The sequence below is a fragment of the Ornithorhynchus anatinus genome, chromosome 4 (genome assembly GCF_004115215.2).
Source record: "Ornithorhynchus anatinus isolate Pmale09 chromosome 4, mOrnAna1.pri.v4, whole genome shotgun sequence".
NCBI classification, from domain to species: Eukaryota; Metazoa; Chordata; class Mammalia; order Monotremata; family Ornithorhynchidae; genus Ornithorhynchus; species Ornithorhynchus anatinus.
Genome location: NC_041731.1, coordinates 76,699,167 through 76,721,889, shown reverse-complemented (window position 1 = coordinate 76,721,889; position 22,723 = coordinate 76,699,167). Strand labels below are relative to the sequence as shown.

The 22,723-nt window shown below is 44.4% G+C and overlaps 1 protein-coding gene across 1 annotated transcript in view; it reads left to right on the top strand.

Annotated features, from left to right (window-relative positions):
- Positions 1 to 22,723, top strand: part of EXT1 (exostosin glycosyltransferase 1) — a 284,225-nt gene that overhangs the window by 204,369 nt on the left and 57,133 nt on the right. The window lies entirely within an intron of this gene.

Genomic DNA, 22,723 nt, shown 5'->3' with positions numbered 1-22,723 from the left:
CCTTGGGCAAGTCATTTAGCTTCCTCTGTGCATCCATTTCCTCATCCGGGGATTAAATTCCTCTCCTCCTTCCCTCTTAGACTGTGAGCCCTATGTGGGAAGGCGACTGCATCTGTTCTGATTGTGTTGTACCTATTCCAGTGCTTAGTACAGTGCTTGGCACATATTAAGCCCTTAACATACCTGAATCAGTCATATTTATTGAGCACTTACTGTGTACGGGGAGTGCACTATAACATAGGTGACAGCCATGTTCCATCAGTGCTTGGCACATAGTAAGCGCTTAACAAATACCATAGTAATCATCAGTCATTATAAGAACACAGAATGGGTTAATGAACATGGGTGAAGAGGGAGTAAAAATGCTTCAGAAGCCACTGGAGATGGGAGAAGAAGAAGAAGAATGGCATTTATTAAGCGCTTACTATGTGCAGAGCACTGTGCTAAGTGCTGGGGTAGATACAGGGTGATCAGGTTGTCCCACGTGGGGATCACAGTCTTCCTCCCCATTTTACAGATGGGGGAACTGAGGCCCAGAGTAGTGAAGTGTCTTGCCCACAGTCACACAGCTGACAAGTGGTGGAGCCGGGATTCGAATCCATGACCTCTGACTCCCAAGCCCGGGCTCTTTCCACTGAGCCACGCTTCTCTATGGGAGCTAGCCCTGGGTTCTAGTAGCCTTTTTGAATATACATCTAATCAAAGTGAGCTAGCTTGCCAGCTTCCTGTTCTACATGTGTGAACCCCAGGGTCACCCAGGAGTTGCAGGATTCCCTCTGTTCCGAGACTCCGATCTCCTAGCTCTCTTGGGAGGAACCGAGCATGAATGGCAGTGGCTTGCCCCAGCAGACCTCTGGTTTACACAATCAGTCGACCTATAGGTGGTATTGATTGAGAGATTATTTGCACAGAGCACTGTACTAAGTGCTTGGGAGAGTACAAATAGGGTTGGTAGACACCATCCCTGCCCTCAAGGAAGTAACAGTCTTTTCAGGTCTGGGAGCTGAAGATTGAGGAAGGAGATTTAAGGAATATCAGAGTTGTCATTACGCAAAATTAATCAGTAGAGTTCATTCATTCATTCAACATTATTTATTGAGCGCTTACTGTGTGCAGAGCACTGTACTAAGCACTTGGAATGTACAAATCGGCAACAGATACAGTCTCTGTCCATTGATGGGCTGACAGTCTAATCGGGGGAGAAGGACAGACAAAAGCAATAGCAATAAATAGAATTAAGGGGATGTACATCTCATTAACAAAATAAATAGGGTAATAAAAAATAAATAGGATAATAGCACAATAAATAGGGTAATAAAATCAATAGGGTACATGAGTGCTGTGGAGCAGGGGTGGCGCAAATATCAATCTCCAAAGGTCACAGATCCAAGCATATAGACAGAAGGGAGAGCGAGTGGGTGAAAAGAGGGCTTAATCTGGGAAGGCCTCTTGGAGGAGATGTGACCTTAAAAATACCACTGTTATTATTAAATCCAAAGTGACTTTGACCCGATTTATCAGCTCTCACTCGGGATTGGGACAAGCACTCACTCCCCTCTTTTTTCCCTGTTTTTGGGAGAGGAAAACCCATCTTCACCAGGATCATCTCGTGGGTCAACAACCGCTAGCACCTACAGATCATAACTGGAAGGATCGCCGCCCTGGGCCGTCTCTACCAATTCATATTGGACCAGGAGAGATTCAATACGCCCAGTCAGGGGGGACGGTTGCGATTGGTCCCACTCCGCCTTCTTGAGTGGGAGCGTTTCCTCCTCGAGGGCATTTAAAACACAGAGTAGAGCTTTCAGATGTGTAGGAGGCCACCTTATTATCCTTTTCGTCGATTAGAACTGTTTGCGGAACCGTAAGTGACATTACGGCAGATTATAGCAATTTATTTTCAGTTCTCATAGCCCTGGACTGCATATCATCAGGCTATTTAAATATAATGATAGGGATTTTGCCGGTGTTTTAGTGCTGCCAAAGTCATAATCAAAATGCTGAGGAAAACCCCCACTGGGCTGAATTAAGGCTTCCTCCTTTAGTGTTTGTTGCTCCACGTCCTCGTCTTTCACTTCACTCTGCTGTGCGGATCTTTTTTTTTTTGAAAACCACTCAGTCCACATCTCCCCACTCCTCGGAAACCTCCAGTGGTTTCCCATCCGCCTCCGTGTGAAACAGAGACTCCTCACCGTTGACATTAAAGCGCTCAGTCAGCTCTCTCCCCGCCTAACCTCGCTGTCACACTTGGCTTCAGAGCTCTCCGTCACCTTGCCCCCTCCTACCCCACCTCCCTTCTCTCCTTCTCCAGCCCAGCCCGTACACTCTGCTCCTCCGCCGCCGCTCACCTCCTCACCGTGCCTCGTTCTAGCCTGTCCCGTCGTCGACCTCTGGCCTGGAACGCCTTCCCTCCTCACAGCCGCCAAACTAGCACACTTCTCCCCTTCAAAGCCCTACTGAGAGCTCACCTCCTCCAGAAGGCCCTCCCAGACTGAGCCCCCCTTTCCCTCTGCTCCCCCTCCCCTCCTCATCACCCCAACTCCCTCCCTCTGCTCTACCCCCTCCCCACCCCACAGCACTTGTGTAAAAATAGGTACATATTATTCTATTTATTTTACTAATGGAGTGTATGTATCTATAATTCTATTTATCTATTTTGATGCTATTGATGCCTTGTCTTCTTGCTCTGTTTTGTTGTCTGTCTCCCCCTTCCTAGACTGTGAGCCTGTTGTTGGGTAGAGATTTTCTCTCTTCGTTGCTGAATTGTACTTTCCAAGCGCTTAGTACTGTGCTCTGCACATAGTAAGCTCTCGATAAATACAAATGAATGAATGAATGATCTACTACTACTAATAATAATGTTCATATTTGTTAAGCGCTTACTATGTGTAGAGCACTGTTTTAAGCGCTGGGGGAGATTTACAGGGTAATCAGGTTGTCCCACGTGAGGCTCCCGGTCTCAATCCCCATTTTACAGATGAGGTAACTGAGGCACAGAGAAGTCAAGTGACTTGCCCACAGTCACACAGCTGACGAGTGGCAGAGCCGGGATTAGAACTCACGACTTCTGACTCCCAAGCCTTTGCTCTTTCCACTAAGCCACGCTGTTGTGTACCAAGCACTGTTGGGTAGGGATTGTTTCTATCTATTGCCGAATTGTACTTTCCAAGCATGTAGTACAGTGCTTTGCACACAGTAAGCGCTCAATAAATTCGATTGAATGAATGAAGCACTAGAGAAAGGGATAAGGATACCGTGTCAGACATAGTTCCTGGTGTCCGGTGCCTCCCTGTGTAAGAAAAGAAGAGCGAGAGAGAAGGACACGTTGCGAGATCGGGTGTATTCAGTAAAAGTTCGATACTAAGAGAAGGATCCATCCATCACTGCAGGAAGGAACAGTCTTTGTCTCCTGTCCTACAGGGCTTGTACTCTCCCAAGTGTTTAGTACAGTGCTCTGCACAGAGGAAGCGCTCGATAAATAGAAGTGATTGATTGATTACGCTGAGTTTGAACTTTTACCTTAGAGAATAGCCATTCCATCACTGTCCTTTGGGACTGTGGTGTCCTGCGGATGATGAGGTGAGGGTACGTGCCTTTCACTCATTCATTCAGTTGTATTTATTGAGTGCCTACTGTGTGCGGAGCACTGTACTAAGCACTTGGGAAAGTACAATACTAAGCGCTTGGAGAAGTGCCTTAGTTTGATCTCACTGCCACAACTCCTCTCTCACCCTCAGCAGACACCGCCCTTGCATTTTGGGTCAGATCAATCAATCAGTGGTATTTATTGAGTGCTTATAGTATACAGAGTACTGAACTGAGCGCTTGGGAATGTATGATGAATAAGGGTTGGTAGGTAGATACGTTCCCCTGATTAGATGGTAAGCCCGTCATTGGGCAGAGATTGTCTCTATCTGTTGCCAAATTGTATATTCCAAGCGCTTAGTACAGTGCTCTGCACATAGCGCTCAGTAAATACTATCGAATGAATAAATGAATGAATACATTCACTAGAAGCTTACAGTCTAGAGGGGGAGGTGATTGGTTCCAAACAAACACATAGTCATGTGGTGACATTTTAAAACTGTCTTGAAAAACGTGGCAGAGAGGAAAAAAAGAAAAAAAAAATAGAAATCTGCAGCCTTCTGTGTAGGGGAAATCACTTCTGTTGCATTTCAATCCATTTAAGCTGAAGCTGATTAGCACTTTTTGAAAAGTGAATACAAATCGTTGAGCTCATCAAGGGAAATTGAGCCATGTTATTACTTCTGTTAGCGATAGAGAAGAATGGACTTAATGGCAGGTTTCTGTTTAATCAATCAAGTGGCATATAGCTAGCTCTCTACCCAAGTGTACCCTTGTAAGAGCCTTTGTTGAATAAAATAACCCAGCATGTAAAAGTTAAGGTGTTGGTGATATTCGACACTAAACTCCGTGAGAGATGGGAGGGAGGAAAAGTTGGTGTTTCATTTCCAGCTTGCACAGGGTAATTACCGGCGCCACAGTTTCCAGCAGATTTAGTTGGAAATTCACTTTGCTCGGTATGTAAAGGGTAATCAGTAGCGTTTCATCCTTTGGAAAAAGGTGGGTTTGGCTCACCCCTCTCATCCAGCAGTAACTTTGTCCAGGAAAATTTCATCTCATTGCCTGCAACGTGGCCTAGTGGATAGAGCACGGGTCTGGGAGTCAGAAGGTTCTGGGTTTTAATCCCAGCTCCGCCACCTGTCCGTCGGGGGACCTTGAGCAAGTCACTTAACTTCTTTGGGTCTCAGTTCCCTCATCTGTAAAATGGGGATTAAGACTGTGACCCTGTGTGGGACAGGGCCTGTGACCAACCTGATCAAGCATTTAGTACAGTGCTCTGCACACAGTAAGCACTCAATAAATACAATCGAATGAACGAATGAATTAGCTTGCATCTACTCCAGTGCTTAGCTTGATTCTTGACACATAATAAAGCACTAACAGATACCATTATCAATAATATTAATGTTGGTATTTGTTAAGCGCTTACTATGTGCCGAGCACTGTTCTAAGCGCTGGGGTAGGTGAAGGGTAATGAGGTTGTCCCACGTGAGGCTCACAGTCTTAATCCCCATTTTACAGATGAGGTAACTGAGGCACAGAGGAGTTAAGTGACTTACCCACAGTCACACAGCTGACAAATGGCAGAGTCGGGATTCGAGCCCATGACCTCTGACTCCCAAGCCCGGGCTCTTTCCACTGAGCCACGCTGCTTCTATTCAGTCGTGTTCATTGAGCACTTACTGTGTGCAGAGCACTCTCCTAAGCACTTGGAAAGTACAACTGAGCAATAAAGAGAGACAATCTCTGCCCACACCAGACTTTCAGTCTAGGAGACAGACGGACATCAAAACAAGTAAACAGGTTTTATTCAGCTGTCTTTTGGAACCTGTCTTCCCCGGACTTTTCCTTTTTCCCCTTCCCCTCCCTGGTCTCCATCCTTCCCCCTGCTCTTTGAAGGGAGTGGTTTCCAGAAACGGGGACCCTTTGCTGGTGAAGAATTTCAGTTGATCACGCAATTGATTGAATTGCAACAACAAGGAAAACTACAATGTGTTCCCTTTTGTCCCCACCTCGTGTATTTTTTTAGCTTGTTATGGAAGACGGGGTTCCCAGGAAGAGGAGAGGGAGGTTGGTTATCAATCGATCAATCATTGATATTTGAGTGATTGCTGTGTAGGGAGCTTGGGCGTTCTTCTGTGCCTCAATTCTGTAAAATGGGATTGAGACCGGAAGCCCCGTGTGGGACAGGGACTTTGTCCAACTCGATTAGCTTGTATCTACCCCAACATTTAGAACAGTGCCTGGCACATAGTAAGCATTTAACAAATGCCACAATTATAATCATTGTTGTTATTATATATTGGTTTTCTGTTGTGTTTTTGCCAGGCGATTAGTACAGCGCATTCCTCTCAGTAGGTGCTCAATAAATAGCATTACTCCTACTCCCTACACTTTTCCCCACAAGCACCTGTCCCTCGCCAAACCTTATGCTATATCTGCTTTCAAGTCTCTTTATGACGTTTCCCACAGGTTTCTTGATAGGTTCAAATACAGAAGCAGTGTGGCTCAGTGGAAAGAGCCCGGGCTTGGGAGTCGTAGGTCATGGGTTCGAATTCCGGCTCTGCCACTCCTCAGCTGTGTGATTATGGGCAATTCACTTCACTTCTCTGTGCCTCAGTCACCTCATCTGGAAAATGGGAAATGAAGACTTTGAGCCCCACGTGGGACAACCTGATTACGCTGTATCTCCCCCAGCGCTTAGAACAGTGCTCTGCACATAGTAAGCACTTAACAAACACCAACATTATTATTTATACCTATGCCATGTGGTACAGAGATTGTTTCCGACCTGATTAAAACAATGCTTGACACGTGGTAAGCACTTAACAAATACAATAATATGTTCAGAAGTGAAAGTTGCTCCCTGGATTTGTCATAAATCATAGTTTTATTTAATTCTGCTTCATAACCAAAAAATGGCTTGGGGTCATGTTTTAATCGATCTGTGATATTGATTGAAAGGTTGTTTAGTAGACCGTTGACTCCAAATTCCCCAGTTGACTGTAAGCTCCTCCTGGGCAGAAATGGTGTCTACCAATTCCGTTGTAATGTACTCTACCAAATGCTTAGTCGTAGTTAGCACTTAACAAATACCAGAATTATTATTGTTGTTATTACTACAGTGCTTTGCATGCGGTAAGTGCTCAGTTAATACCGTTGATCTATACTAAGCACTTGAGAGAATACAGTACTGTGGCAACCACAATCCCTGCCCCAGAGGAGCTTCCATTCCAAAGGGAGCATACTCAGAGAAGCAGCGTGGCTCAGTGGAAAGAGCCCGGGCTTTGGAGTCAGAGGTCATGAGTTCGAATCCCAGCTCTGCCACTTGTCAGCTGTGTGACTGTGGGCATGTCACCTAACTTCTCTGTGCCTCAGTTCCCTCATCTGTAAAAATGGGGATTAAGACTGTGAGCCCCACGTGGGACATCCTGATTCCCCTCTGTCTACCCCAGCGCTTAGAACAGTGCTCGGCACATAGTAAGCGCTTAACAAGTACCAAAATTTTTTTAAATTTTTTTTTTTACTTTTTATTTCACTTTCCTTGTCCTGAATTAAAAATGGAGACCACACAACTGAAGATAAATCACGAAATTGCGTGGATTTGGGTAGGATGTTAGACACCTCATGGGTAAGCGCTGTAATGTCCGGAAGTCCGAATCACGGAATTTCTAATCCCTGATATGAAATAATGCCAGTGGGGTTGGCTGTTCCAAGTGTTGCTAGGGAACTGTAAGACACAGGATGCTCTCCTGAATAACTAAGGTATTTCTTTCCAGGAGTCTTAATTCTTTTAATTGGAGCAGAATGAAAAGTCAAGAAAACCAAGTTAAACCGGATTTGTTGGGGATTTTCAGCCTCCTCGTGAGAGTGAGAAGTGTTGGTGTGTTTTCTGGAAGATTCCCTAGTGTCAGTTCAGAATGTAGTCATCCACACCGAGACATATCCCAAGGGACTGTGAGCCCCACAAAGGGCAGGGACTCTATCTTTACAGTGGTTGGCACATAGAAAGCGCTTAACAAATACTCTGCTTCTCCTTCCCCTTCCCTTTGCCTCTCGCTCCCTTTCTCCCTTCCCTACTCCCTTCCCCTTCCCTTCACCTCCCCAGTTCGCCTCAGCCCTTTTCCCCCCTTCTTGTCTCAAGCCATTTTCCTCTCCCCTCAGAATGTGAGCCCTGGGAAGGCTGCAGCCATGTATATTTCAATATTCTTATTCCTTTTCCCAGTTTACAGCTCAGAGCTGGGCACTGAGCCAGTGTCATAAATAATAACAATAATAATAAAGTAGCACGAGGGGTGAAAAGACTAGCGTCAGAATGTTTTCTTGACACTTTTCCTTGGGTTGACACACTCTCATTTTCCCTCTAGAAGTCCTTAATTTCACTGCTTGGAAATAGCAATCAGAGTCAATAAATGAATAATCCCAAGATAGTAAATCTTGAATGTATCTGACATTCAGTACCGTGGTGCTCTCATCCACTCATCATCATCAGTGGTGTTTATCGAGTGCTTACTCTGTGCAGAGCACTGTACTAAGCGCTTGGGAGAGTACAGTACAACAGAATGAGCAGACTCATTCCCTGCCCACAGCAAGCTTACGGTCTAGAGGGATGAGTTTAAAGTCTAGAGGGGTGAGTTTACAGTCTAGTATTCCACATGGAGTACTGTAAGTACAGGGAAAACGTACATGTTCCATAGGGTTTGATATATGTTTTAAGATGAAGGTATTTTGAGCAGAGTTTCTAGAGGGGTTTTTTGTTTGTTTATTTTAAAACCCTGGAAAGCTGCACTGGTTGTTAAGCAGAATTTTTTAAACTTCAGAAGTGTGAATCCCAGGCTCACCAGAAATTTAGAGTTTGTATTCTGTGGCTGCCTAGGGCTAGGAATAAATGCTTTCCACCCTAAGAAGGCCAGCCAAACTCCCTGATTTCCTGCTCTCTATCCCTTTTAGCTCACATGGTGCCAGACTTTGATACATTGGTCCGGTACCGAACACAGAGCATATTGGATTTGCAACAAACGTAATCTCATCTCATGCTTGGTTGAAGCTGACAGGGGAAAATGGATAAAACTTTTTTATGGGAGGGGATTTCAGAGAGAGTGTGGTTCAATCTGTGTCTACAGCCTCCCCCCCGTTAGAAGGCAAGATGTTCCTGGTCCAAGATGGCTGCTTTTGCTTCTTTTGCATTTTCCCAAATCACCTAGTAAAATGATCTGCTCAGAGTAGTTCTCCGTCCAGGGCTCTGCCCGGATTAGGTGCCCAATTCAGCTCTCTGCCCTCTTGAGTCATGTAGAAATGCAACAAAATGAATAGCCACTTCTAGGCTAGTACTGCAGAGTAAAATAATAATGATCATCATGGAATCTGCTAAATGTTTACTTACTGTATGTCCAGTATTGTGCTAAGCACTGCAACAGTTACTATATAAACAGATCATAGACACTTCCTGTCCCACGTGAGGCTCCGGTGTAAGGGAATTTGAATGAGACCCATATTTGCTTTCATAAACAGAGCTCAAAGAATGAATACATGACATGTTAGTAATAATACTTAGAAGAAGAAGAATAGTTAATTATGGTATTTGTTAAGCACTTGCTACCGTAGTAAGTGCTGGAAAATTGATGCAAGATAATCAGGCTGGACATAAGTCCCTATTCTGCATGGGGCTTCAGTAGGAAGGAGAACAGGTATCTTATCCCCATTTGACAGATTAGGAAACTGAGGCAGTCAACTTGAATCTCCGCCCTCGACTCTCTCCCATGCCGCTGCTGCCCAGCACGGGTGAGAAGCAGATTGTCTTCCATTCGCTCGCCACTGGCCAAGCTAAGAATGGAATGGTTAAGCCTCGGCTTGACTCTGCCTACCGTAGTCGAGACTCGTAGTGTACTGGAAACTCTCCAGATACGACCCTGAGCGGGGGCTTTTCACTATAGCATGCTGCCTCTCATCATGCCAAACTGCAAGTACTGTTATTATTATTACTGATAATAACAATAGTAGGTAGGTGCTCAGTATGTGTCAAACACAGTACTAAACGCTGGGGTCTATACGGTATACGCAGCTCGGAAAGAGTCCCCGTTTCACATGAGGCTCACGGTCTAAGTAGGAGGGAGAACAGGGATTGAATTCCCATTTTACAGATGAGAAAACTGAGGCGCAGAGAAGTTAAGTGACTTGCCTAAAGGTTACACAGCAGCCAAGTGGCAGAGGTGGAATTAAAGCCTATCATTCAAGATCCTCTGATTCCCAGGCCCTTGCTCTTTCCACTAGGTCACGTTGCTGCCCCAAGTGATTTAATTGATTCAAGTGGCACAGTTGTATTTTCACAGACGCATTCCGTCACTCATTTCCTCCGCTGTCATTGTTAGTCTGGGTCTAAGTGTTATTACTGTAAAAATTTCCCACTGAGCAATTTCAACACAAAGAGAGTTTTTGGTCTCTTTAAAAAGAAAATTGCTAAAAATAGACCTGGTGAGAACAGTTTTCCACTTCAAGAACAAAATTCTGCAAAACTATTTTAATACAGATTTGGGACCTAATTATTTTTTCTCACCTCCACTTAGCCGAAGTTTGGCTACAGTGCGAACAACAAATCTGAGCTTTAGAAATTTTACCAGGTCAAATGTTAGGGTGCTTGGGTCGTTGGAAGAGTTTGTGGTGAGGAGGGTGACCCTTCTCCTCCTTGAAGGGCAGTGGATGCCGTTCTGAGCTCCCACAGAACGGAATTCAGTGGCCTTCCATTTCAGAGCTAGGGAAAGGTCGACTGTTGTAGCGGCACTGTTTTCCTCATCTGAAAAACGGGCATTTTACTACCTGTTCTCCTTCCTGCTTAGACCGTGAGCCCTGTGTGTGAAACTGAATCTGTGTCTGATGTAATTACCTTGAATCTACTCTAGTGCCTAGTACAGTCCTTGACACGTAGTAGAAAGCAGCGTGGCCTCGTGGCAAGAGCACAGGGTTTCAATCCTGACTCCAACACTTGTCTGCTCTGTGACCTTGGGTAAGTCACTTCACTTCTCTGGGTCTCAGTGTCCTCATCTGCAAAATGAGGATTAATTTCCTCTTTTCTCTCCTAGTTAGACTGTGGGACCCGAGTAGGGAAGCTGCTGGCTTAGTGGAAAGAGCACGGGCTTGGGAGTCAGAGGTGGTGGGTTCTAATCCTGGCTCTGCCACTTGTCAGCTGTGTGACTGTGGGCAAGTCACTTAACTTGTCTGTGCCTCGGTTACCTCATCTGTAAAATGGGGATTAAGACTGTGAGCCCCACGTGGGGCAACCTGATTACCTTGTATCTACCCCAGTGCTTAGAACAGTGGTTGGCACATAATAAGCACTTGACAAATACCATTATTATTATTATCTTGTTGTCTACCCCAGCGCTTAATACCTTTTCATATTTGCACATCACTGATGGCTTCTTACCAAACTATGTATGCCTTGCCCAACTCTCCCACCTCTGTGCATTTGTTCATGCTGTTCCCCAGCTTGGAATTCCCTCTTGCCCAAATCTTATACACCCCACAGTTCTGTCCATAGTCACAAGGTTCCTGAAATCCCACCTGCTCCAGTGAGCACTCAATACTCAGTCAATATTATTTCTGCTCTTACTACCGTAGTCACCCTTTACCCCATCTGCTGTGTGCACTGACTCCTACCTCATTACCTCAAGAAGTGAAGTTGTCCTTAAAACTGAGAATTCTTAGTCCCTTGGTGATAATGATGATGATCATCAGCATCAGAAAAATCCGCTCCTCAAAAAAATTCCAGTGGTTGCCCATCCACCTCCGCATCGAACAAAAACTCCTCATCCTTAGTTTTAAAGCTGTCCTTCACCTTGCCCCCTCCTACTCACCTCCCTTCTCTCCTTCTACAACCCAGCCCTCACACTCTGCTCCTCTGGTGCTAACCTTCTCACTGTGCCTCCATCTCACCTGTCTCGCCGCTGACCTGTGGCCCACGTCCTACCTCTGGCCTGGAAAGCCCTCCCTCTTCAAATCCAGTAGACAATTACTTTCCCCTCTTTCAAAGCCTTTTTGAAGGCACATCTCCTCCAAGAGGCCTTCTCAGACTAGCCCCCCCCCCCTTCCTCTTCTCCCACTTCTGCTTCACCCTGTCTTGCTCCCTCTGTTCTTCTCCCCTCCCAGCCCCACAGCATTTAAATACATATCAAGCGCTTAGTACAGTGCTCTGCACATAATAAGCACTCAGTAAATAAAGAAGCAGCGTGGCTCAGTGGAAAGAGCCCGGGCTTGGGAGTCAGAGATCATGGGTTCGAATCCCGGCTCTGCCACTTCTCAGCTGTGTGACTGTGGGCAAGTCACTTAACTTCTCTGGGCCTCAGTTACCTCATCTGTAAAATGGGGATTAACTGTGAGCCTCACTTGGGACAGCCTGATTACCCTGTATCTATCCCAGCACTTAGAAAAGTGCTCTGCCCATAGTAAGCGCTTAACAAATACCAACATTATTATTATTGAATGAATCTGTAATTTATCTGTATTGATGTCCGTTTCCCTCCTCTAGACTGTAAACTCATTGTGGGCAGGGAATGTGTCTCTTTATTGTTGTATCGTACACTCCCAAGCGCTTAGAACAGTGCTCTGCCCATAGTAAGTGCTCAATAAATAGAATCATCATCATTGTTAATTGGCACCCACTGGGTACAAAGCACTGTCCTGAGCACTGTTTAACGTACCATAGAAAATGGAAGAGATGATTCTTACCCTGAAGGAGTTTACAGTATGTCATTGTTTAATCCACTAAGCTCAACTCTGATCATTTAAAATCACACGGTCAAGGGATTACTAACAAAAACCAATGTTTAGAACAGTGCTCTGCACATAGTAAACACTTAACAAATACCAACATTATTATTAAAAACAGCTGAGGTTAGTGCAAATATCAGAATAGAGGGAAAGATGTGGGTGGGGCGATGTCTAGAACGTAGTCATTTTTGATTTTTGTTAAATTGGCAGTGAGTTACCTAGCTTGATCAGCTACAGATTCAGGAATCCATTTAGTGAGATCATTTTAGACTTGAAGATGTCAGCAAAAGACTAGGTTCATAATAATTGTAATAATAATTTTAGTATTTGCTAAGCTCTTGCTATGTGCTGTACTGTAATAAACGCTGGGGTAGACACAAGCAAATCGGGTTGGACACAGTCCCTGTCCCACACAGGGCTCACAGTCTCAGTCTCCATTTTACAGATAAGGTAACTGAGGCACATAGAAATGAAGCGACTGGCTTAAGACCAAAATAATAGTAATTGTTAATATTAGCCAAAAAGTGTAGTACTGTCAGATGGAATCTTGCGTCGTGGTGTCTTATTGCTTTAATCCATCAATTGATGATATGCATTGAGCAGGTACAGTGTGCAGAACACTATACCAAACACTTAATACAGTACAACAGAATTGGTAGGCACAATCCTTACCCCAAAGAACTTGCAGTCTAGTGAGAGAGACAGACATTAAGATAAATTACAGGTAGGGGAAGCAACAGAGTATATGGTGGTCTGTGTAAGTGCTGTGGGAGACGGGAAGAATCAAAACTTTAAGGGAGGAGTAAGAATTTATAGAATGAATAAACTCTGTGTTAAAAATTTACTTGCTTACAAAAATCTAAGCAAATATCAATCATTGTCATATATTTTATAAATTTGGGCATGCCTAGAAAAAGCCCTTTTTTTGTAGCGAGCGCAGTGATTTCCAAGAAAATGCTAGTTATCTTATACTTTCTTCTTACTTGGTAAACTTGTTTCTCCAGAAATGGTCAGGACCTTGGAATTTGGAGTTGTCTTATGCATGGAAGCCTTTTGGAGAATGAAAAGCATGTTAATGTAGATGGAATAGATGCAAATTCTATATCCTTGAGGGCCAGGGACAGTGGCTTGTTTTTCCATTAGAACAGTGCCAGGGCATCGAGTTGGAATTCAGTAAAGGTTTGTGATGATGGGAATCATCTTTAATAAATAGTAAACTGTCATCTATTGTTCTGAGGTGACCAAGGCTAGTATAAATTGCCCAAGGGAAGTTAATCTCAAACCTCTGGAGACAGTTTGCTTCATCTTGCGTGTGAAATAGATGAATTTATTCCACTTATTCTTTGATGTCTCCAGCTAGAAACTCCCTTTCTCCAACTTAGCAGAAATTGACAGAATAGGGAGACCACAACACTTATTTTTCCCTGACAGGTGGCCAGTTGTTGTTTTTTGGTATTTATTAAGTGCTTACTATGCGCCAGGCACTGTACTAAACACTGGGGTGGATGCAAGTAAATTGGGTTGGACATAGTCCCTATCTCACATGAGGCTTACAGGCTTAATCCCCATTTTACAGATGAGGTAATTAAGGCACAGAGAAGTGAAGTGACATGCTTAAGGTCACCCAACAGGTAAGAGACAGAGCCGGGATTAGAGCCCAGGTCCTTCTGACTCCCGCGCTGTATCCACTAGGCCACGCCATGTGAAAAATGCAAAGGCCTTTCACTTCCCATCATTTTCCAGTGACTTTCTCTTTGAAAAGCGGGAACTCTTTTCTCTAGGTTATTATTGGAGGCAGTGTGGTCTGGTGGAAAAAGCCAAATAAACCTGGAACCCCATCCCAGCAATACCTCTGGCCTACTCAGGCAAGCCTTTTAACCTCTCTGGGCCTCGGTTTCCTTCTGTAAAATGGGAATAATAATATATCTATTGTAATATAATAGATATCTATCATATTTTATGTCTATTATTTCACAGAAATATAGTTTAGGAAAAAAATGTGATCATTAACATGAAAGCACTCTGGGAAATTAAGTGCCCTAGAAGTTCAAGGTATTATTCCCTGCCCCTTCATCACAATACATAAAACCAAGTGAGTTTTCTCTTTATTTTTGCCCCACTGTGGATGTTTGCAATTCACAGGGTGCGTGGTGAGATGGAAATGAATGGATTTAGTACTAATTGAATAATGCATATATTTTATTAGGTAGGACTAACAGCATAGCAAAGTGATTTCCTGTTTTTCATTAGGTCCCATAGCCTTATTTTTCCAAGATAAATAACAAACTCGCAGCAGGGCTGCTAAAAAAAAAAGTTGCATAATGATCAAATATCCAAATATATCAAGGAGAATTGTGCTACATTTTATCGACTGCATTTTGAGGTGCAAAGGTATTTATGGCGGTGGCCTTCACGGGAAACTGGGTAATCTCAATAATAGTTGATGGCATTATTCCCAGCTCCTGCATTTATACCCTTCTTCTTATTGAGTTAGACAAAATCTTGCAATGCAGCCACTAAGACCAACTTTTTTTTTTTTTTGCATAAGTGGCATAGATTACAACTTAAGTGACTCCCTAACTAGTGTGTTCTGCTGATGTGGGGAGTGCAGACTGCTTTTTTGTTTTGAGCATCTTTTGCTCTATATGTAAATAGATGATATTTCTCTCTAAGACATATAATGTTTATTGCAAACAGTTGCTTGCCCTCTAACATCCAACTCTCGAAAACAAATGTGGGGAAAAACCCTTTTTTTCCTGGCCAATTTCCAAGCCTCTTCCCTCCGTCTTCCTCTCCCCTGGCAGCTTAAGAATACTGACTTCTTAAGAGCATTCTTGGGTTCAGCCTGAGCAGCACTTTGATCACAAATACAGCCAGCTGTGATCTATCCAAAGCAGGTACAGTCAAATTGCAATGAAGGAAACACAAACTCATTTGGAAATTTGGGGATTGTTGGAGCTGACCATTGTACAGATGTGATTTTCATTCCATCTATGCAACCCTGGGTAACTCGATGAAGGCTTGTTTTTGCGCACTGCATATGGTTCACTGTCAGATAATTTAACACTAAGAAAATCTGGCTGGAATAAATTAGAATATATTTGCAAATTAATTGGTTAATTAGATTTTAGGAATCTCTGAGGGATGGGGCCGAAACAGATGTGTGCAGAAAACTACTCGGATAACTGGGGATGTGTGGCTCTTGCAGAATTTTTTGCACGAAGAGTTGGCTTCCTATTAGAAAGGCAACAGTCAAGCTCTGTGTGCACAGACAAAGCACTAGAATATTGTTTCCTCTCTGGAGTGCCTATTAAGGACCTGTCCAGCCCCTTGGGTGGCTCATTTGCTTTCTCTGTAACAGCAGAGTCAAATAAGCAAGGCATCCCCCTCCCCCCCACCGGGCTGATTTTTTCTTGAGCGTCTTAAGGGTCCGAGGAACCATGTGAAACCATTTTGAGCTAAATATTTTCAGATTAGGAGATGTGTTCAAGCCTGTTCCAATAGGATGTTGACCACAGGAACAGAGAACCAAAACTTCCAAGACCTTTAGTTTGGAGTCTGGGCCATGTGACTTGAAATTGAGATGTAGTAGAGCTACTTATGAAGCACCCACTGAGAGCAGGGCACCTTACTAAGCGTTTGGAAAGGGACTACAGAAAAATTTGCTACTCACATAGAGCTTTCATTCTAACGGGGGAGACAGGCATAAAAATATTTTCAAGGAGGGCAATTAGCAGCAATAGACTGACTGAACAACCAGTTATACATAGAGAAGCAGCGTGGCTCAGTGGAAAGAGCACGGGCTTTGGAGTCAGAGGTCATGGGTTCGAATGCCGGCTCTGCCACTTGTCAGCTGTGTGACTGGGCAAATCACTTCACTTCTCTGTGCCTCAGTTACCTCATCTGTAAAATGGGGATGAAGACTGTGAGCCCCACGTGGGACAGCCTGATTCCCTTGTGTCTACCCCAGCGCTTAGAACAGTGCTCTGTACATAGCGCTTAGCAAATACCAACATTATTATTATTATTATTATTATTATTATATGTATATCTGTGTACATAGATTATATATGTGTGTGTGTGTATAAAGTGCGGAGGGAGGGGATACATATGTAAATGCTAGAGGTGGGTTGATGAATTGCTCCCAAGCGCTTAGTACACTGCTCTGCACACAGCAAGCGCTCGGTAAATACGAATGAATGAATGGATGTGACTTGAAGTGTTGGGAGTTAATCGAGGAAGCCGTAATACCGGAGCTGAGATTTTAGGAGGGCTCTGAGCTGTGCTCTGCGGTACTAGATGACGACAGAGACACCCATTAAACTCCTTCTTGCCAAATTCATTCAGTCATATTTATTGAGGATTTAGTGTGTGCAGAGCACTGTATTAAGCATTTAGGAAAGTATAACGGACTCTATTCAGTCGTAACCCTCCTTGACCTCTCAGCTGCCTCTCACACCACGGAGGACTCCCTTCTCCTGTAAACACTCTTTCTGATAGTCTTTCTGAAAACATTCTCTCTCAGGTCTTTCTGATACTCTTTCTGATAAAAGTGTCTCCCCGATCTTCTCCGACTGCTCCTTCTCAGTCTCCTTCACTGACTCTTCCTCTGCTTCCCTCTCCCGAACTATGAGTGTCCCTTTCCCATCCCAATCTACGCTTGCTCCCAAAGGGAGTTCATCTGCTCCCATCAATCATAGAGAGGCAGTGTGGTTTAGTGGAAAGAGCACAGACATGGGAGTCAGAGGATGTGGGTTCTAATCCTGGCTCTGCCACTTGTCCAATAATAATAATAATAATAATTGTGGTATTTGTTAAGGACTTAACTATGTGCCAGGCACTGTACTAAGTGCTGGGGTGGATACAAGCAAATTGAGTTGGTCGTAGTCCCTGTCCCACATTGGGCTCACAGTTTCAATCCCCATTTTACAGATGAGGTAACTGTGGCCCAGGGAAGTGACTTGCCCAAAGTCACACAGCACACATGGTGGAGCCGGGATTAGAACCCTTGACCTTCTGACTCCCAGGCCTATGCTCTAACCACTACGCCATGCTGCTTGTGACCTTGGGCAAACCGCTTAACTTCTCTATGCCTCAGTTACCTCACCTGTAAAATGGGGATTAAGACTGTGACCCCCCCCCCCCCCCCCCCACTTGGGACAACCTCATTACCCCAGGCCTTAGAACAGTGCTTGGCATATAGTAAGCACTTAACAAATACCTTTATTATTATCATTATTATATTTCTTGAGCACTTACTGTATGTATAGCACTATACTAAGCAACTCAGAGAGTACAATATAACAGAATTGGTAAGCATGTTCCCTGCCTAAAGTGACTTTACGGTCTAGATGGGGAGACAAACATTAATGTAAATATATAAATTCCAGATACGTACAAAGTGCTGTGGGACTGAGGGAGGGGGGAATTAAGCTTTTGATTTCAAGTGCAAAGGCAACGCAAAAGGGAGTGGGAAAAGAGAAAATGAGGGGTTAGTCGGGGAAGGTCTCTTGGAGGAGATGGGATTTTAATAAGTCTATAAAGGTGGGAAGAGGGATGAGTTCCAGGCCAATGGCAAGACGTGGGTGAGGAGTCGGCGGGAGATCAAGGGACAGTGAGTAGGTTGATGTTAGAGGAGTGAAGTGTGTGGGCTGTGTTGTAGTAAGAGAACAAGGAGGCGAGGTGGGAGGGGGCAAGGTGATGGACTCAATTAACCCCTCTTGGAGAATAATTCCCAAATCTACCCCTTGAGCCCTGATCTCTCTGCGACTCTGCCATCTCTCATCTCCTCCTGCCTCCAGAACTTTTCCATGTAGTTGTCCCACTCCAGTTCAGTAGGTCTTAAAATTCTTCTCCTCCACCTCACTTTCCCACCACAGTTGTAATGTGAAATCAGACTGCTGAGAACATGCATCCCTGATCATTTCTTCTGGAAAAACAGCCCTTAATCCAAACGCGAAGCTAATCGTTTGATGGTTGCTTGGAGCTGTGATTCAGACATAATCCATCAATCAATTGAATTTATTGAGCATTTACTGTATGCAGAGTGCTGTAGTAATAATAATAATAATGATGGTATTTGGGAAGCGCTAATTATGCGCCAGGCTCTGTACTAAGTGCTGGCGTGGATACGAACAGATCAGGTTGGACACAGCCTCTGTCCCACATGGGGCTCATAGTCTTAATCCCCATTTTCCAGGTGAAGGAACCGAGGAACAGGGAAGTGAAGGGACTTGCCCAAGGTGATACGGCAGACTTTGGCAGAGCCAGGATTAGAACCCAGGTCCTTTGACTGGCAGGCCTGGGCTCTCTCCACTAGGCCATGCTGGGAGAGTACAATATAACAGAGTTGTTAGATGCATTCCCTGCTCACAGTGAGCTTAAAAGCATGTCTAAAATGAGATGTTTCCGCTGGAAGCTCACTTCTTCCAATGCTGGTAACTAAAGCCAAAACCTGATCTGGCCAGGAGAGGATATTGGCTTTTTTATTTTGCTTGACTCTCGGATTTTGTTTATACACTGAAGATGGGAATTCTGAAGATGAACTCAAACATTTCTTAGAATTTACATTACCGGGCTCTGGCTCTTACAGTTCTCACGCACCGCCCAGCAACAGGGCCCTCAGCCATAGCTGACCTCTGGAAGCGGGATTCATGTATCGGGATATAGTGGCAGTGTCTCTGGGCTGCAAGAACAGACATAACTGTGATTTCCTTTATGGCCACATTCAGAAATTCATCTGGGCAGAGTTGGGATCCACAGGACATTCCAGGAACTTCAGTCTCCCCATCTACACTGTAAACTTGTCATGGGCGGGGAATGTGTCTACCAACTCTGTAATTTGGTACTTTCCCAAGCGCTTAATAAAGTTCCCAAGCGCTTAATACAGTACGTCCTCAGTACGTACTATTGATGGATTGATTGAAGCAATATTTCCAAGTGGGTCTTGCTTTTCGTATCACCCTATTCTAGGAGATGAAAGGATAGGTGTCTTTTCCATTAAGATGTAAGTTAAAGGCTATAGAGAAGTTCCCTGTGGGGTTATTTATTTAGATCTTTTGTATAAGTTGACAGGTGAATATGTCAAGCTCTTCAATAGCCATGCCAAAGAGTTAACTTGATGGTGGTATGAGGGTGTGTTGTTTTTTCTTTTCCTATGGTATTCATTAAGTGCTTACTTTGTTCCAGGCACTGTACTAAGTGCTGGGGTAAATATAAGCTAATCAGGTTGGACACAGTCCACGTCCAACATGGGGCTCCCAGTCAAAATTCCACTTTTATGGATGAGGTAAGTGAGGCACCGAAAAGTGAAGTGACTTACTCAAGGTCACACAGCAGACCAGTGGAGGAGCCAGGATTGAAACCCAGATGCTTCTGACTCCCAAGCCCGTGCTCTATCCGTTAGACCATGCTGCCGGGGGTGAAGGAAGGGGGCCAAAAAGGAGTGAACCGTTCTTTCTAGGAGTGGTAAGAGGATCTGTAGCTTTTCACCTTTAGGTCACACTGGATCCAGCCCAGCGGGCTTGGTGGTGACTAAAAACCTTTCCATTTTGACAGCTTTTTGCTGGTCTCTGACCAAACCAATCCCCAATGGGCAGGTGTCTGTAAACACAAACCACCACTAATTGGCGGTCTCCACAGAAGAACCTGACATGGAATCGAGCGTGGAGACCCAAGACATTTCCTCACCCCCGCCCTCTCCTTTCACCCCCGGTGTCCGCCTCCCCCGCGGCCTTGCCTATTAGAGAGAAGGTCTGCAGCCTTACCATGCTACAGTGATTCATTGGCTGAATTCTGTGGTTCCCCGTGACACACCTCTTCCTGGACAATAAATTCCCTCAGCGGTTTGATGAAGGAGGATGGAAGAGGGGACCTCTGGGGTGCCCTTTGCTTAGTTAATTTAACAGCTGGGGACCAAAGGGGGACGGGGGGAGAGAAGGTTTGGAACTGAAGTAATCAGGAGGCACTGCACATGCCTTTTGGGAATTTCTGGAAGGGTCAGAAGGGAGAAAAAAGGGCCAATTTGTTCAACTTTACTCAACTCAATCATATTTATTGAGCACTTACTGTCTGCAAAGCACGCTACAAAGTGCTTGGGAGAGTACAATATAACAATAAAGTGACACATTCCCTGCCCACAACGAGCTTGCATTTAGAAGTAACCTCATCCATAGGGCCATTTCAGGAGGAGGGCTTTCTGTCAAGTTATCTGTGGTTGGTGGACTTTCTGTCAAATTAACTCCGATAACTAGCATTGCTCAGGAGGGCGGAGACCATGGGAAGATGGCAGGGAAGGCGGGGATTACCATAAGAGATGTTAACTACATCAAATATGCATGCAAACACTTGTATTCATTCATTCGATCCTGTTAATCGAGTGCTTAGTAAATGCTTCGAGCGTATAACGTAAACACGCAAATCCCCTGCCCGCAACAAGCTTACAGTCAGTGTTTGGCACACAGTAAGCGCTTAACAAATACCAACATTATTATTATTGTTATTAGAGATGAGCATGGGCACACAGGCATACACACACGTGTACACACTCACATAGTCTTTGTCCTGTACATCTCTATTTTCCCAATATTAATATCAGTCTATCTGTGGTTTTCATTGAACATGTACTGTGTGCAGGACACTGTTGGTTAAGTAAAATTCAAGAGAGTTAATAGGCGTGATCCCTGCACACAAGGAGTTTATCATCTTCAGGGAGAGACAGGCGTTAAAATACATCATGAATAGGAGAAATAGTAGAGTATAAGGACACTGTAAATTCATTGTGGGCAGGGAATATGTCTACCAACTCTGTATTGAGCTCCCCCAACTGCTCAGTACAATGCTCTGCACACAGTATGTACTCAATATATACCATTGATTGGTTGGTCATTACTTTAAGAGGCCTAGATCACTTTCAGCAGAAGTGGACAGTAAGTGATGATTGTGGTATTTGTTAAGAGCTTATTTTGTGCCAAGCACTATACAGTGCTGGGGTAACATACAAGATACCAAATCAGGATAAGAAATTCTTCTTTCAGTGATAGAGGCGAGGCACACTCTTCTCAGAAAAATGTCAACTTTTCCAGACACGGTATCTCTGGGTTAGAGGGCAGGGAGCAGGGAAAAGGAATTCTGAAAATAGACTATGTTAGACTCGGGGACCTTGTCCTGCTCTTGAGCTTTCTTATCTCCAAAGGGCTAGGTCTCTGTGGGTATGTGATTCAACTAAGGATTCCAAGAGAACTTCTGTTAGCCAAGAAAAATCACACTGCTTTTTTGTCCCTTGAGCATCGCGGACTGTGTCGTCTCTGCTTTGTGGGTTTCTGTAGAGGGTGACTAAAGGCCAGACCCCAAATCTCCAGAGATTGGAGGAGGGGAGGTGGAGGCGCTTCTTTTTAAACTAGTCGAGCTGTTTTAAACACTTGTATTAAAGCGTTTTACAAGAAAATATCACCTAGGTCATTGTGGGCAGGGAATGTGTCTGTTTATTGTTGTCTTGTACTCTACCAAACACTTAGTACAGTGTTCAGCATACTTGGCAGCTGCGTGACTGTGGGCAAGTCATTTCACTTCTCTGTGCCTCAGTTACCTCATCTGTAAAATGGGGATTAAGACTGTGAGCCTCATGTGGGACAACCTGATTACCCTGTACACCCCAGTGCTTAGAACAGTGCTCTGCACATAATAAGCGCTTAACAAATACCAATATTATTATTATTGATAAATACGACAGACTAGTGGAACGAGAAGCAGCATGGCTTTGTGGAAAGAGCACGGGGCTGAGTTCTGATCCATGGCTCGGCCAATTGCTCAATGTGTGACTTCTTTGCATCGGTAAAACAGGGATTAAAAACCTCCTTCCTCTAATTTAGCCTGTGAGCCCCTCGTGGGTCGGGCACTGTATCTCAACTAATAAACTTGTTTCTACCCCAGCTCTTAAAACAGTGCTTGACACATAGTAAGCGCTTAACATGTACCGTAAAAAAATGTAGAACAATTCTGGTTGTTCATTAAGTGGGTCTGGGCAGTAAAATATCTTCAGAAATTTATGTTCACTAGGTTTATGGTTTCCTACCGTCACATTTAACAGGGCAGCTATTGCCCACCCACAGCTCCAAGAGCCCTGTCTTCTTCAAAGCACTTAGGGAACAACTTCAGCGTGGCCCATTTTAGCCTCCGATTTCAGCCGGAGCTGTTGACATGTGCAAAGTGGGATCTGAGGAGCCATGGTAGAGGAGAGCTCATATCTAGAACCATCTGGCGCCTGGGAGAGTATGCTTGGGCGTGGGGAGAACATCTGTTTGAAACTTTGGGGAGAGAGACAGCCTTCTGATTTACTGCTCTTTGGGGGAATCGACTCACAGATTCCAGCACCGAC